This window comes from Callospermophilus lateralis, chromosome X (genome assembly GCF_048772815.1).
Source record: "Callospermophilus lateralis isolate mCalLat2 chromosome X, mCalLat2.hap1, whole genome shotgun sequence".
Lineage (NCBI taxonomy): Eukaryota > Metazoa > Chordata > Mammalia > Rodentia > Sciuridae > Callospermophilus > Callospermophilus lateralis.
The window spans coordinates 125736228-125750855 of NC_135325.1; positions in this window are offsets into that span (position 1 = coordinate 125736228).

Consider the following 14628-nt stretch of genomic DNA (forward strand, 5'->3'; position numbering starts at 1 on the left):
GTAGTTTTAATTTGCATTTCTCTAATTGATAAAGATGTTGAACATTTTTTTATATATTTGTTGACCGTTCATTTTTCTTCTTCTGTGAAGTGCCTGTTCAGTTCCTTTGCCCATTTATTGCTTCTTGATTTTAAGGAGTCTTATTGAGGAAGTCAGGTCCTAAGCTGACTGATGAACAGTTGGTCTACTTTTTCTTCTATTAGGTGGAGGGTCTCTGATGCCTAAGTATTTGATGCACTCTGAGTTGAGTTTTGTGCAGGGTGAGAGACAGGGCTTCAATTTCATTCTGCTACATATAGATTTCCAGTTTTCCCAGCACCATTTGTTGAAGAGTCTCTTTTCTCCAATGTTTATGGTACCTTTGTCTAGTATGAGATAACTGTACTTATGTGGGTTTGTTTCTGTGACTTCTATTCAGTTCCATTCGTCTTCAAGCCTGTTTTGGTGCCAATACTATGCTGTTTTTGTTACTATAGCTCTGTATATAATTTAAGGTCTGATATTGTGATGTCACCTGCTCCACTCTTCTCACTAAGGATTGCTTTGCCTATTCTGGGCCTCTAATTTTTCCAAATGAATTTCATGATTGCTTTTTCTGTTTCTATGGAGAACATAATTGGAATCTTAATAGGAACTGCATTAAATCGGTGTAGTGCTTTGGGTAGTATGGCCATTTTGACAATATTAATTCTGTCTACCCAAGAGCATGGGAGATCTTTCCATCTTCCAAGGTCTTCTCCAATTTCTTTCTTTAGTGTTCTGTATTTTTCATATAGAGGTCTTTCATCTCTTTTGTTAGATTGATTCCCAAATATTTTATTTTTTGAGACTATTGTAAAGGGAATAGTTTTCCTGATTTCTCTTTCAGCTGATACATCATTGGTATATAGAAATGCAATTGATTTATTGGTGTTGATTTTATACTCTGCTACTTTTCTGAATTTGTTTATGAGTTCTAGAAGCTTTCAAGTAGAGTTTTGGGGCCTTCTAAATATGGAATCATGTTATCAGCAAATAGTGAGAGTTTGAGTTCTTTTCTATCCCTTAATTTCTTTCTTTTGTCTAATTGCTCTGACTAGAGTTTCAAGGACAATGTTGAATAGAAGTTGTGAAAGAGGGCATCTCTGTCTTGTTCCACTTTTTAGAGGGAGTGCTTTTAATTTTTCTCCATTTAAAATGATGTTGGCCTTGGGCTTAGCATAAATAACTTTTACAATGTTGAAGTATGTTCCTACTATCCTTATTTTTCTAGTGTTTTGAGCATGAGTGGATGCTAAATTTTGTCAAGTGCTTTTTCTTCATCTATTGAAATAATTGTGTGATTCTTGTCTTTAAGCCTTTTGATGTGATGTATTATGTTTATTGATTTCCATATGTTAAACCAAACTTGCATCCCTGGGATTAATCCCACTTGATCATGGTATACTATCTTTTTGATATGTTTTTATGCATTTTTGCTAGTATTTTACTGAGAATTTTTGCACCAATGTTCATCAGGGGTGTTGCTTTGAAACTATCATGTCTTTTTCAGTGCACAAAAGTATCTAAATGCTTAAAAGGGGAAATAAAAAAATCAATCAAATCAGAATTTTGGGTATCACAATCTAATAAATAAAAGTGAAATATTTATAAACCACTATCTAAAGCCAATTAGGCTATTAATAAAAGTCTAAATGGTGGTCCTTTTTTTTTTTCTAAATATATCCTTTCTCTAAACAAATGGAAACATTGGAATTTTTTTTCTTCCATTGCCAAAAATGTCCTGCTTGCTAAGTCACAGGATAAGAAACAAGAAAACATATGTTGTTATCAGGCCAAAATTGAACAGTTATAAAGAAGCTTCAGTAATCGCTACTGTGACAAACTGCTTACAAATATTTAAAGGGTTTTAACAACACAACAGAGACAAATGTGGAAGTGGCATGCAAACCCTGATAGGAATGGGAAAGCAAGGAGGAAATCCCCTAGCATCATCCGGTCCCTTCCACCTCACTGGGCCAATAGGTGGATGTGAACAGTTAGGGAGATTCCATGATATCCCATGAGTCATGTTAAGCTGTGAAATGGGCGGCTTTGGGTTGCTCACTGTATTCATGTCTGAATGACACATCCCTTACTTTTTGTGATCCAAATTTTTGGGCCCCAATTATCAAGTTGCAGCACTGGTTGTACTTCACTTGGTAAAATAAAGCTAAGAAAATAATCTAAAACTCCAAGTTCTTTCATTAGTATTTTGGGTGTGATGCTGGCTATAGAACCCAGGACCTGTGCATGCCAGGCAAGTAAGTGATCTATCACTGAGCCACAACCCCAGGCCCCCTGTTTTGTTACTTCTCATGTAAAAGATAATTCTGTGACTTCTCCCCAATTATAAATCACAGTACTACATATAATGCAAAGAATACATTTTGGTTTTTGCAAGATTTGAGATACATTATTAATTTCTTATAAGAAACTTTTTTTTAAATGGAACATCCTAAACAGGATACTTATGGTTCATGTATATTATCATTTCTTATACTAAATAGTTAAGGTCATGAGTTGAACTAGATCGAGTTATAATAATTAATGTCTTTATTTGAGAAGTCCAACTTCTTCAACTTCCAACAATAGCAGTGATTTCTGTAGCCCTACAAAGTTACTCCCCTTTGTTAAGCGGGGAAAATTTTAGAATATCATATTTCTCTGTCAAATCTTGTGATCCAATTGTTCTTCACTGTCAACCTACTCTAATTTGAATAATAAATTGAGGTAATTAGTGAGAGCTATTTACCTGGTTAATCTCTAAAAGAATGAAAATCCTTAGAGCCAGAAGATGCAAAATATAGTTACTTCTTTTCCCTTATGTATTCTTATCTATGCATACACACAATGGATCCTTATAACCCTCATTTAAAATCCTACTGTCCTTTGGTGAACCCCCAACCCCACCCTCACCTATTGTGAGTCAGCATAGAATGAATTGGACATCACTTTCCTATGCTCATATATGAGTACATGACCAGTGTAACTCCACATCGTGTACAACCACAAGAATGGGAAGTTATACTCCATGTATGTATAATATGTCAAAATACACTCTACTGTCACGTATAACTAAAATAGAACAAATAAAAAATTTTTTTAAATCCAGAAAATCTGTTCTGGGGTTGTAGCTCAGTGGTAGAGTACTTGCCTTGCATGTGTGAGACACTGGGTTCGATCCTCAATACCACATAAAAACAAATCAATAAAATAAAGGTATTGTGTTCATATACAACTAAAAAAATTTTTTTAAAGTCCAGAAAATCACTGTAGCGTAAACATTGTGCTGTGCCTGATTTTTAAAATTTATTTAAATATAAAGTCTTAAAGAATTAAATAATAACACCATCCAAACATATTTTAATGTGACTATATGTAAGTATATATATATACATCAATACATATAAACTTATATTAAGTCAATAAATTTTTAAAAATATTTTTAGTTGTAGCTGGACACAATAAATACCTTTATTTTTGTGTGGTACTGAGGATCAAACCCAGTGCCTCCCATGTGCTAGGCAAGCACTCTACCACTGAGCTACAGCCCCAGCCCTCAATAAATGTTTCAAAATTTTTGATATAAAGAGGCCTGAGTGCCAATAAGGGGCTTTAAGTCCACCAATATCTTTTTTGTATCTGGGTTGAACCCTGGGGTGCTTAACCACTGAGCCACATCCCTAGCCATTTTTTATATTTTATTTTGAGACAGGGCCTTGCTATGTTGCTGAGGCACCCTTTGAACTTTCCATCCTGTTGCCTCAGCCTCTCAAGCTGCTGGGATGACAGTTCGTGAACCACCATGCCTGGCTACTAATATCTTTTCAACACCAGGCATTCAGTACAGAGCCAGATGTTTTTTTCCTCACCCTACCAGGAACTCATATTCCCCAATTTTGTTAATGGAGGTGCTTTCTCATGCTGTTCCCAGGCTGGTTATTTCACAGCTGTGGCCAGTAACAAGACAATGAGCAATCAAACAAAACAGAGCAAAGTTTCTTTGTGGATGTGCTAAAATTTCTCCTGGTTACTTTCTCCTGTGCGTTGTTATTAAATATTGTGACTCTGATTACATTGTCAAAGCCATGCATGTTTCTTGCTCTAGAGAACCTGGCACCTGTGCAACTGGCCAGCCTTTTTTGGCAACTCTCTTTGATAGTGGCTTTCTCTGAGATTGGTCTTCAAATGAATAACAATGCTGACAAAAGTGTTCATTCCACCATCTTTGGTGAACAGCTGCTTGGGAGCACCAACGTCTTCTCCTTCATTCACCTGGCTTGGGCAACTCACTGGATGGTGTACATGAATAAAAGGGGGATGTCAGGAACAATAGTCAGAATGCTCCACAGATTTTAATGACTCAGGGAGCCAAAAACTAGCCTGTACATTTATTAAAATATCCTTAATACAGATATATTTTGATAAAAGGAACAAAGTACTGATATATGCTAGAATTTGGATAAATGTCAAAAACATTATACTATATGTGAAAGAGCCCAGACACAAAAAATCAATATTGTATGATTTCTTTCCTATGAAGTATCCAAAACGGGTAAATTCATAGATACAGGAAGCAGAGTAGGGATTTCCAGGCCTGGGGGGAGTGGGAATGCGGAGCCACTGTTTTGGGATAATGAAAATATTCTGGAACTAAACTGTGCTGATGGTTACACAATATTATAAATATACTAAATGCCACAGAATTGTATACTTTAAGATGGCTAATTTTATGTCATGTGAATTTCATGTCAATAAAAACATTGACAATATGTTTCAGTAATGCATGACTTTTGGGGATAAATTTTTACATGCTTATATCTTTGTGGAAGAGCCAGCACAAGCACTCTCAGCACAATGACTTTTTTATCTTCTGAAGTATATCAAGATTTAAATCTCCTTGTCTGCTAATGGCTTTAGTAATACACAAAATTGATAGATTGTGAGGCCCAAGGTAGCTGGAAGCAAATGGTCCAATAAGACAAGGTCATGATACATAGCCTGGCCACTGCATCCATACCATGGTTTATCAAGTGGCATGAACATGAACACCTACATGTGAGAAGTGGCAGTGCCACTATCATATACCCACACTTTTCTTCTATCAGAGACCCCAGTGCCAACTGTGTGACAACTTTTTTCTGTGCTGTGAGTTTTCTCTTAGACATGGGTAGACTGTCTCCAAAGATGGCTCCCACAATGGCTCCCATTCTGCATGTCCTTTTGCAATATGACTTGGTGCTCTTCCCAGTAGGTAGAATCTAGTTCCTATGGTCTTGAATCAAGCTGGCCCTGTGACTTGTTTTGAGTAACAGAATGTGGCAAAAGTGGTAGTGAATGACTTTCAGGATCATGCCATAGAAAGCTTGAGAGACCACATGGAGCAGGAAGCTATGGAGGATGAGACATCACATGGAAGAAAATACAGACCAGCTAACAGCTAGCACCACTGCTGGACATGAAAATGGAGCCATGGTGAGTGTCCCAGTCTTGGGAAACTCCCAGCTGAATAAGTCACTTGAGTGACCACAACCAATATCATGTAGAACAAAAGACAACCTATCAAAGTCCAGTCAACACATTAACCCATGAGAAAAATAAATTGTTATTTTAAGCCATTAGGTTTGGGGGGTAGGGCTGGGGATATAGCTCAGTTGATAGAGTGCTTGCCCTGCACACACAAGTACCTGGGTTCAATCCCCAGCACAACCAAAAAGGTTTTGGCAGCGGGTGACTTTTTATGCAGCACTACCACTTGAGATCCTGAGAGTATATGGTAAAGTCCTGAGAAGGGCTTTCAAAACCTGGCAGACTCAACTTGTGGAGGACCTAAAGCTCAGATTCCTATGACAAAAAATTTCCTGAAGTTGAATGCTGGCCCAAGACCAGTGGAATAAGACATAATTACAGAGGACTTCCAGGGAACAAGTGAAACTGATGAGGGAAAGTCATCTGCTATTACCTGTCCTGGAATATTTTTGGCATTGTTCTAAGTGTTCTATTTCTAATAGTCGCACAGTAAAAACCTCTCCTTGATCTTTGCTTTTCTATTTAACAGGTTAGAACTGTGGAGACTGGATGAGACAGCTCACTGACATCTAAGACCATATTAGATTTCCAAGATGTCACATGTCAAGGGGTGCTTCTATCATTATATAGAAAATGCTCAAGAAAATCTGAAGGCACTTGTAGAATGAACGGGTTCAGCTTCTGAAAACTGCAGTTATCTTTTTTTTTAAAAAAAAGTTTTTAATTTTAGATAAACACAATACTTTTATTCTTTATTTACTTATTTTTATGTGGTGCTGAGGATGGAACCCAATGCCTCACACGAGCACTCTACCACTGAGCTAGAATCCTAGTCTTGCAGTTGTCTTTTAGTAGAGGAATTTAAACTGACAACATATTAATCTTGACTTTTATTCATTCAAATTCTACTACATTGATTAGTAATGTCAGGTGGAGTTTTAGTACAAGTCTGTGGGGAACTTGGCCAATGGGAGTTGGCTCAGCTCATGGCCAAGTGTGTGCCGCTTGGCTTTGCAGTAAAGGAGTTATTTGCATCAGTCAATCGCAGCCCATCCTCACGCCTCCCCAAACTACAATTGGATATATCAAATTTTGTGATTAGAATGTCTCTAGAAAGGCCATTCAGGTAGAGCTGAAATGATCATGTTTGAGACACCCAGACTTACAGAGAAAGCACTAAACTTGAGGGAGGTGTCTGACTCCCAGAACCAAAATCAGTAAAAACATTTCCAAAACAATGGAAATAACAAAGAAATCTCTTGTTGCACTATGTACAAAAGGTGTGACAGATATAGGAAATAAAATAACAGATAAGGAAATATACACAATAATAGATACAGGAAATACAACAAAAACACTCTGGTGTCAGAACTACTGGAAATTGCTATGGTTCAGAAAAGTCTGCCTTGGTTTCTGCTAAGAATTTCTAACAGTGCAAAACAATTAAAGGGAATAATTTATCGTATTTATAAGTCTTGTTGATAATTTTAATTGCATATATGGCATAAATCAAGCTTTTGCTTGATCTTTACTGTCTGTGAAAGTTAAGTATTTTAAAAAATTAATTGGCCCACAAATTGAATTGATGATCTTAATACAAAAATGATGAGACTGGCCTGGTGCCCCGTTCCTGTAGTCACTGCTATTTGAGGCTGAGGACCACCTGAGCCTAGGGGTTCAGGGCCAACCTTGGCAATATAACAAGACCCCATCTCAAAAAACAAAAGCAAACAAACAACAAAAAAAACTTGATAACAAATATAATGTGAATGTACTACTGCAAATGAATTGTATCTTGAAAACAGTTAAGATGCCATATTTAATAATTTGAATTTTTAATATTTATTTTTTAGTTGTAATTGTCAAGACCTTTTTTTTTTTAATGTGGTCCTGAGAATGGAACCCAGGGCCTTGCACGCGCTGGGCGAGCACTCTACCACTGAACCACAACCCCAGCCCCAAGATGCCATATTTTATGTTATGCATATTTTACAACTTTTTTTAAGATGTAAAAAAGAATTTTCGGGGCTATGGTTGTGGCTCAGTGGTAGAGCCCTTGCCTAGCATGTGTGAGACACTGGGTTCGATTTTCAGAACCGCATATAAATAAATAAAGTTCATTGACAACTAAAAAATATTTTTTAAAAAAGGTTTTTCAGGGGCTGGGGATGTGGCTCAAGCGGTGGCGCGCTCGCCTGGCATGCGTGTGGCCGGGTTTGATCCTCAGCACCACATACAAACAAAGATGTTGTGTCCACCAAAAACTGAAAAATGAATATCAAAAAATTCTCTCTCTCTCTCTCTCTCTCTCTCTGTTTCTGTCTCTCTCACTTTAAAAAAAAAAAAAAAGGTTTTTCGGACTCAGACAGGAAAGGAAGGTAACAAAAACCCGAGTTCCCTCAGTTCAGTTAAAGACATGAAAAAAATACAAGAATGAATAACACCCTCCGAAATCTACAACCTTCACGAAACAAGGAACCACAGACAACTGACAAACTCAAAGCCAGGGGGTGAGGGGCAGACAGGCAAGCAGAAGACTATGATCGCAAGCCACCAGGGTGTGGGAAGGCAGCGGGGAAAGTACAAAGGATCCCAGCAGTACCCGGGACGCACCCGACAGGATCTGGCCCTACAGGACACTGCCTGACCCTGCGTAGGAATATCTGAGGGCAGATCCCAGCAAGACCAGCACTGCAACCAGCGGCGATCCGGCAGGGAGAGAAAAGGCGCAAAAAGCGAAAGCGGGGCCGGGGCTGCTGCGCAATGGGTTCTGGAAGCGAGAGCGGCGCCGCATCGCCAGAAGAGGGTGCCCAAGAGCCGAAGAAGCGGCAAACAACCGGCTCCCTTCCCGGAACCCCAAAGATTCCTGTACTAATGGCTGGCAGCTAAGAGACCAAATGCGTTCAAACAGTAAAAACAAAAGCAAACAAAAGTCAAATGCTGCATTTGTACAAAGAAATAGACACACGCAAAGCAACAGGTCTCAGCAGCAGCAGAAGCTCACCAGGAATGGTTTTAAATGTTTTACAAGGTTTTGAGTGAGACATTTTCAAAGACTGTGTTTGAATCCATTCCTGTCGTGAATTCTTTTTGATGTTCTGTTTGTCACCAGGTTGGCCAGTGAGAATCCCTTCACGCTGATTCCATTGTCCTTTGGCCATTTGCCCACCAGTTTCTGGCACAACAGAGATCCTCACTACACACCTTGTACTTCTTTTGACAGACCGTTCTAGGAAATATGCATCTAATAAAGCAATCTATAAAAGCATATTTTATTTTCTAATTTTTTTAGTTGTACTTGGACACAATACCTTTATTTTATTTATTCATTTTATATGGTGCTTTTATGTGGTGCTGAGGATTGAACCCAGCGCCACTCAAATGCCAGACAGCACTCTACTGCTGAGCAATAGCCCCAGCCCCATAAAAGCATATTTTAAAAAGTAAGTGTGTATTGAACTTTCCAATTAACATGACCTATTACAGTTCCTTCTTCTTACACTGGAGATCAGGGACTATAAAGCTAACTTCATATTTTTCTTTGTCCTACAATAAAAACCCAGTTTCAATGTAACAACATCGTGAAAAGAGAAGCCTGGGATAGATCGATCGGGTAGTGCTCTAGAGGCTGACACCGATTTGAGGCAACTTAGTGTCCTGTCCCAAAATAAAATATAAAATGGGCTAGGGATGTAGCTGACTGGTAGAGAGCCTCTTGGTTCAATCCCCAGTACCATGGGATGGGGGAGTGGGAGAAATAAAGAAAAAAAGAAAAGATAGATCAGAGATGTGGCAGCACAGACCAAAACAGTAGGCTCAGAGTTGGAGGTACAGGTTAAGTCAATCCACTTACCTGCTCCCAGCTAAGACCCTATCTGGGTCTCCTGGAAAAAGGTGCTCCCAACTCCACATAGTTTAGAAGATGTGATTGGTCCAGGCCCAACCCAGCTTCAAGTTCAAAGCCAAATACAGTATGTGGTGGGGCTGTTTGGAGTTTGCAAAAACATAGCCCACACTTTTTGACTTTACATTCATCCAATGGTGACAACGAGGACAGCTGGTCTTGGAAAGTGGCAGTGCCACTGTTATAAGCCCATAGTTTTCCCCATCAGACACTGTGGTGCCAACAATGTGAAAAATTCTTATTCCTTAGGTTCTTTCAGATGTGGGGATTGACAGAGCCTTTCCTGCTTGACCGTTTCCCAAAGCAGTTTTTTCATTTTAATTTCACTGTACAGGAGTACACAATAACCATGGGCGGGGACGCAATAGACAGTGGAACTGAGAATACATCTTAAACATTTAATTGTGGCACAAAATACACACAACAGGGCTGGGGTTGTAGCTCAGCAGTAGAGTACTTGCATCCCCCCAGTCCCTGGCATCCACCCTTTTTTGTGTCTCTATGAATTTGACTATTCTAGGGGCCTCATATTAAATGGAATCCTACAGTATTTGTCCTTTTATGATTTGCTTTGGAAAATATATCTTTTTGAAGGCTCTTTGTAAATTAAAGACTTAACTAGCTCAAAAACAATGAAAATTCTGTACAATCTAAGGTTTGACTTGGAATTAGGTTGTAAAATATGGATCATATTTGGAATAAAATCAATTTAAAAGCTGGATGCTTCCTTTTCCTGGGAGGATTGCAAGTTCAAGGCCAGTCTGGGCAACTTAGCAAGACTCTTTCTCAGAAAATAAATAAATAAAAAAGGCTGGGGATGTAGTTCAGTGCTAGAGTACCCCAGGGTTCAATCCCCAGTACCATAGGGGGAAAAAACCCAGTGCAGTAGCACACACCTGTCATCCTAGCTACTTGGGATGCTGAGGCCAGCCTGGGAACCATAACAAGACCCCATCTCAAAAGAAATCAGCTTAAAAATACAAGGAAAAAGAAACACGGAAGACAAAACAACAAAAGCCTGACACAGTTTTTTTTCGTAATATTGTAAACTAATAATATTTTGTGTGTCTTCTCCATGGTGATAATGTGGCTGCCACAGCAAGAAGAATTTTCACCAATTTACATTTTGGTGATTTGTACCCAGACTTCCTAGCTACTGCTTATTCATTCATGTGGGAAAAAGTACCTCTGTGAATGAGCCCAAAGGGTCTGAGAACTGGAGAACATGATACAACAATGACACACCCAGCTCTAAATCAATTTAAACTTTGGTATAGTCAGAAGTGGAATAGAATTATGCGAGGAGGGAACATCAGCAAGTTTGGGGAACCCAACAGCTGTAGTGGTAAGGGTAATCCAACTGCTCTCAGTTTCTGAGGTGAGCAATTCAGGACACAATGAGACATTCACAGAAATGGTAAAAGAGTTTGACCCTGGCCTTTTGAATTTACTCATGGTGCATGTTTACATATCTCTAAGGAACTTAGGGCAGACAGAGCTTTTCCAACAAAGTAAAGAAGCCAGAAAACAAATGGGAAACATAGTCATACTTAACCACATAAAATTGAAACTCAATGGATGCAAGCTTATTCCAAATGCACAAAGGCAATGAATGACCCTCAAAGAAATGGTACTCAGTAAAAGAAACCAGGCACCAAAGGACAAATGCTGCAGGATTCCACTTATAGAAGTTCCTTAGAGTAACCAAATTCATACTAAGTAGAGTGGTGGTTGCCAGGTGCTGAGGTGAGAAGGAATGAATTCATGCAGAGTTCAGTTTTTCATGATGAAACAGTTCTAGAGTGGATGGTGGTGATGGTTGCATGACAACATGAACTGTATGCTTAGAAATGGCAGAAACAGTAAATTTTATGTTTTATCACAATTTTTAAAATAATAAGGCAAATGGTCAACTGATTCCTTGTCCTCTAGCTCTATCAGTCACTGGCTGTTAATGATAAAGCCCATGACCTACTGGATGGAGCTGAGAGCTGAATGAAGGTGACAGGAAGCCCCCAAAACTCGTAATCAGCTCTCTCTCATAGAGTCACTTGGGAGTAGTCAGATTAGAGACGAGTCTATCATCTAATCTTCCAGCCCAGCCAGGGCCCCAGCTGGCAGCAAGAGCGGGAGCTGCTGGACTGGAGCCAAGCTGACGGTGCTGTCTTGCTCTGCTTCGCCCACCCTTTGCTTTTCATCTCCCTCTCCAGTGCCCTCTCTTCATTTATCCACACTTTTGCAAGAGCATAGGACACCCAGTGAGCTTTCACTGGGGCTGGAGAGTGCACATGCCCTCACAGATGCCAGGGGACGTTTTAGGACAATAATCTGCTTTAGGCTAAATCAGGATTTGATCTTCTGTTAGCCCTAATCATCGATTAGCACCCCACAGTGCAGGGAAGGTCCAGAACTCACTGCTTCTGCCCATCTCTGCTCACCTCCCCAGGTCTTGAGGCAGATGCATATCTGCCCAAGTCCATCAGCGGGACTGTGCTGAGCTCATTCATTAGCATAATACAGGACAAGGGCAGGCAGGGCAAGTGGAAGGCCAGCTCTAGGGCTCAAGTGGGGCTAGACGCTTTCCCCAGCTACCCCACACCTCCTGTGCTAGACTCCTAGTCAGGTGGCACTTCATCTTCAATTTCCAAACAACATGGAAGTCCTGGATGTTCATGGTTAGAATGGAAAGTCAATCTGAGAGATCCCAGATACAGCACAGCCAAAGTCTACAAAACCATGGTCCAGAGAGGCAGCTGCAGAGCAGGGGCTGTGAGGTCAGGATTTTCAGGAAGGTCTTCCTGTGGGGGGAATGTGGCTGTGCCTGAAAGACCACATAGTTGAAAGATCAAATGAGAAAAACATTTGATGTTATTTACTTTATTCCCTGAGTTGCACTGTCATTACCACCATTAGTTTCTAATCCGAATACTCCTTAGTGACTCCTTGAGAGAGAGCTTATTAGGAGTTCTGGGGGCTGCTTGTCACCTTCATTCAGCTCTAGCTCTGTCCAGCAGGCTAGGAGCTTTGTCATTAACAGATATAGGATAAGGAACCTTTTGGCCATTTGCCTTTGACATTTGCAAAATTGTGATAAAATACATAACCATTTCCAAGGGCACAGTCCAGTGCCATTGAGCACATTCACTTTGTTGTGGAACCATCCCCATCATGCACTTCCAGAATTTGTACATCTTGCAAAACTGAAACTCTGCACCGGTTAAACACTAACTGCTCCCAGCCTCTGGCAATCATCATTTTCCTTGTTATCAATTCATTTACTCTTGGGGTCTCCTAGAAGCAGGATCATACTGTATTGTCCTTTTGTACCTGGCTTCTTTCACTGAGTATCATGTCCTCAAGGGACATCCATGTTGTAGCATATGTCAGAATTGCCTTCCTTTTTAAGACTGGATAATATTTCATCATATGAATAAACCTCGTTTTGCTTATGTATCCATCCCTCAATGGACACTTGCATTATGCCCCTCTCTTGGCTGTGGTAACTAATGCTGCTGTGAACATGACTGTATTTCTTTGTGGATCACATTGTAATTCCATGTTTGATTTTTTGAGGAGCTGACAAACTTTTCCACAGCAGCTGATCATCACAATCTAATTTTAGAATATTTTTATCATTAAAGAATCCCTGCACCTATTAAGGATTCATTCCCCAATTCCTCTCTTCCAGTGTCCTGACAATGACTAATTTTCCCTCTGCCTCAATTGATTTGCTTATTCTGGGTGTCTTGTATGACATAATAATTCAATACATGGTCTTTTGTGTTTGGCTTCTTTCATTTAGTGCAATGTTTCAAGAGTCACCTGTATTGTAGCACACGTTAGTACTTCACTCCTTGTTACAGCTGAATAATATTCCTTTGCAAAGATAGATCACACTGTGCTTATTTATTCATTTATTCATGGCTTTTGAGGTTGTTTCTACCTTTTGGCCTCTTGTGAATAATGCTGCTATGAATATTCATATACAAGTTATTGTGAGGACATATATTTTCCAGGCTGCAGATGAGCCCTCACAAGGCTATGGCCAGGACACTTTACTTCTATTCCACATAGAACCTCTATCCTAGCACCTGGCATGTGGCAGACACTGACTAACTCTAAGAGCCATTCCTGATATACACAGCCAAGCTGAGGCTCCACCTAGCTCCACTGTTTAACCAGGGCCTCCCCATGCCAGCAGGAGAAGCTGTTTTGCCAGGAGCCATAAGCATGGAGCCAAGAGTGCTGAAGAATCATAGCACTAAGAATGGAGACATGAAGGCCACCAGCCAATGTGGCTTACTGAGTTTAAGGGGCCAACTTAAAGGAGGTGACTTAAGACAGCTGAATTTCAGAACTGAGTTGAGGAGAGCTGGTGGAAGCCATGAGAAAGGATGTGCTCCCTAATTGGGAACTGTGGAGGAGACACAGGGGTCTATAGTTGGCAACCGAGATAAAGCTACAGAATTGGACAAGTGGCCCATGCCAAGTGTGGAGCCAGCATCAATCAGACTGCTGTGGGTGAAGAGGGATGGCAGAGGTAGTCTGTCTGAAACACTCTGTCAAGAAGGAGGCTGTGACCGAGGGCAACCCAAGGAAAGATTGTAAACTAGAACTGGCAAAAGCAGAGCACCCTGTGGGAACCCTGAGGTGCTGCAGCAAGGCTGGTGCATGGAGGAGGGCCTGCACAGGCACCTTGGTGACCAAAAGGGCTGCAGCTCATGGGGAGTAAGGAAAAGGGCAGAAGTTAAAGCAATGCACAGTGGAGCTGTCCCCCAAGGCCACAAAGTTAGAAACTGGGCCCCAACCTGGGGGAGGAGCACCACTGGACACATTGTACCCATTGGGCCCGCTGAGATTGCCTGTCTTTCAAGGAGATTCAGTTCCAGACACCAGTTCTGAAAGGTCTCCCAGGGAGAGCCAGATGAGAAAGGAAGGTTTGGGCTTTGGACTACTTCCTTATCCACATCCTAATTTGAAAATCATACCCTTGGGTCCACCTGACCTAACAGTTGGTACTGCACAATACAAGAGAAGACACATAAACGTGATCAAGGGCCCCATAGGCACCTCTGCAAGCCCACGGGGGGTGGGGGGTCTGAGTTTAGTTGCCAACAAATCCCTCTGAGCTGCCCTTGCAGGCTGGCCTTAGGAGCAAGGAAGAGGGGTGGGAG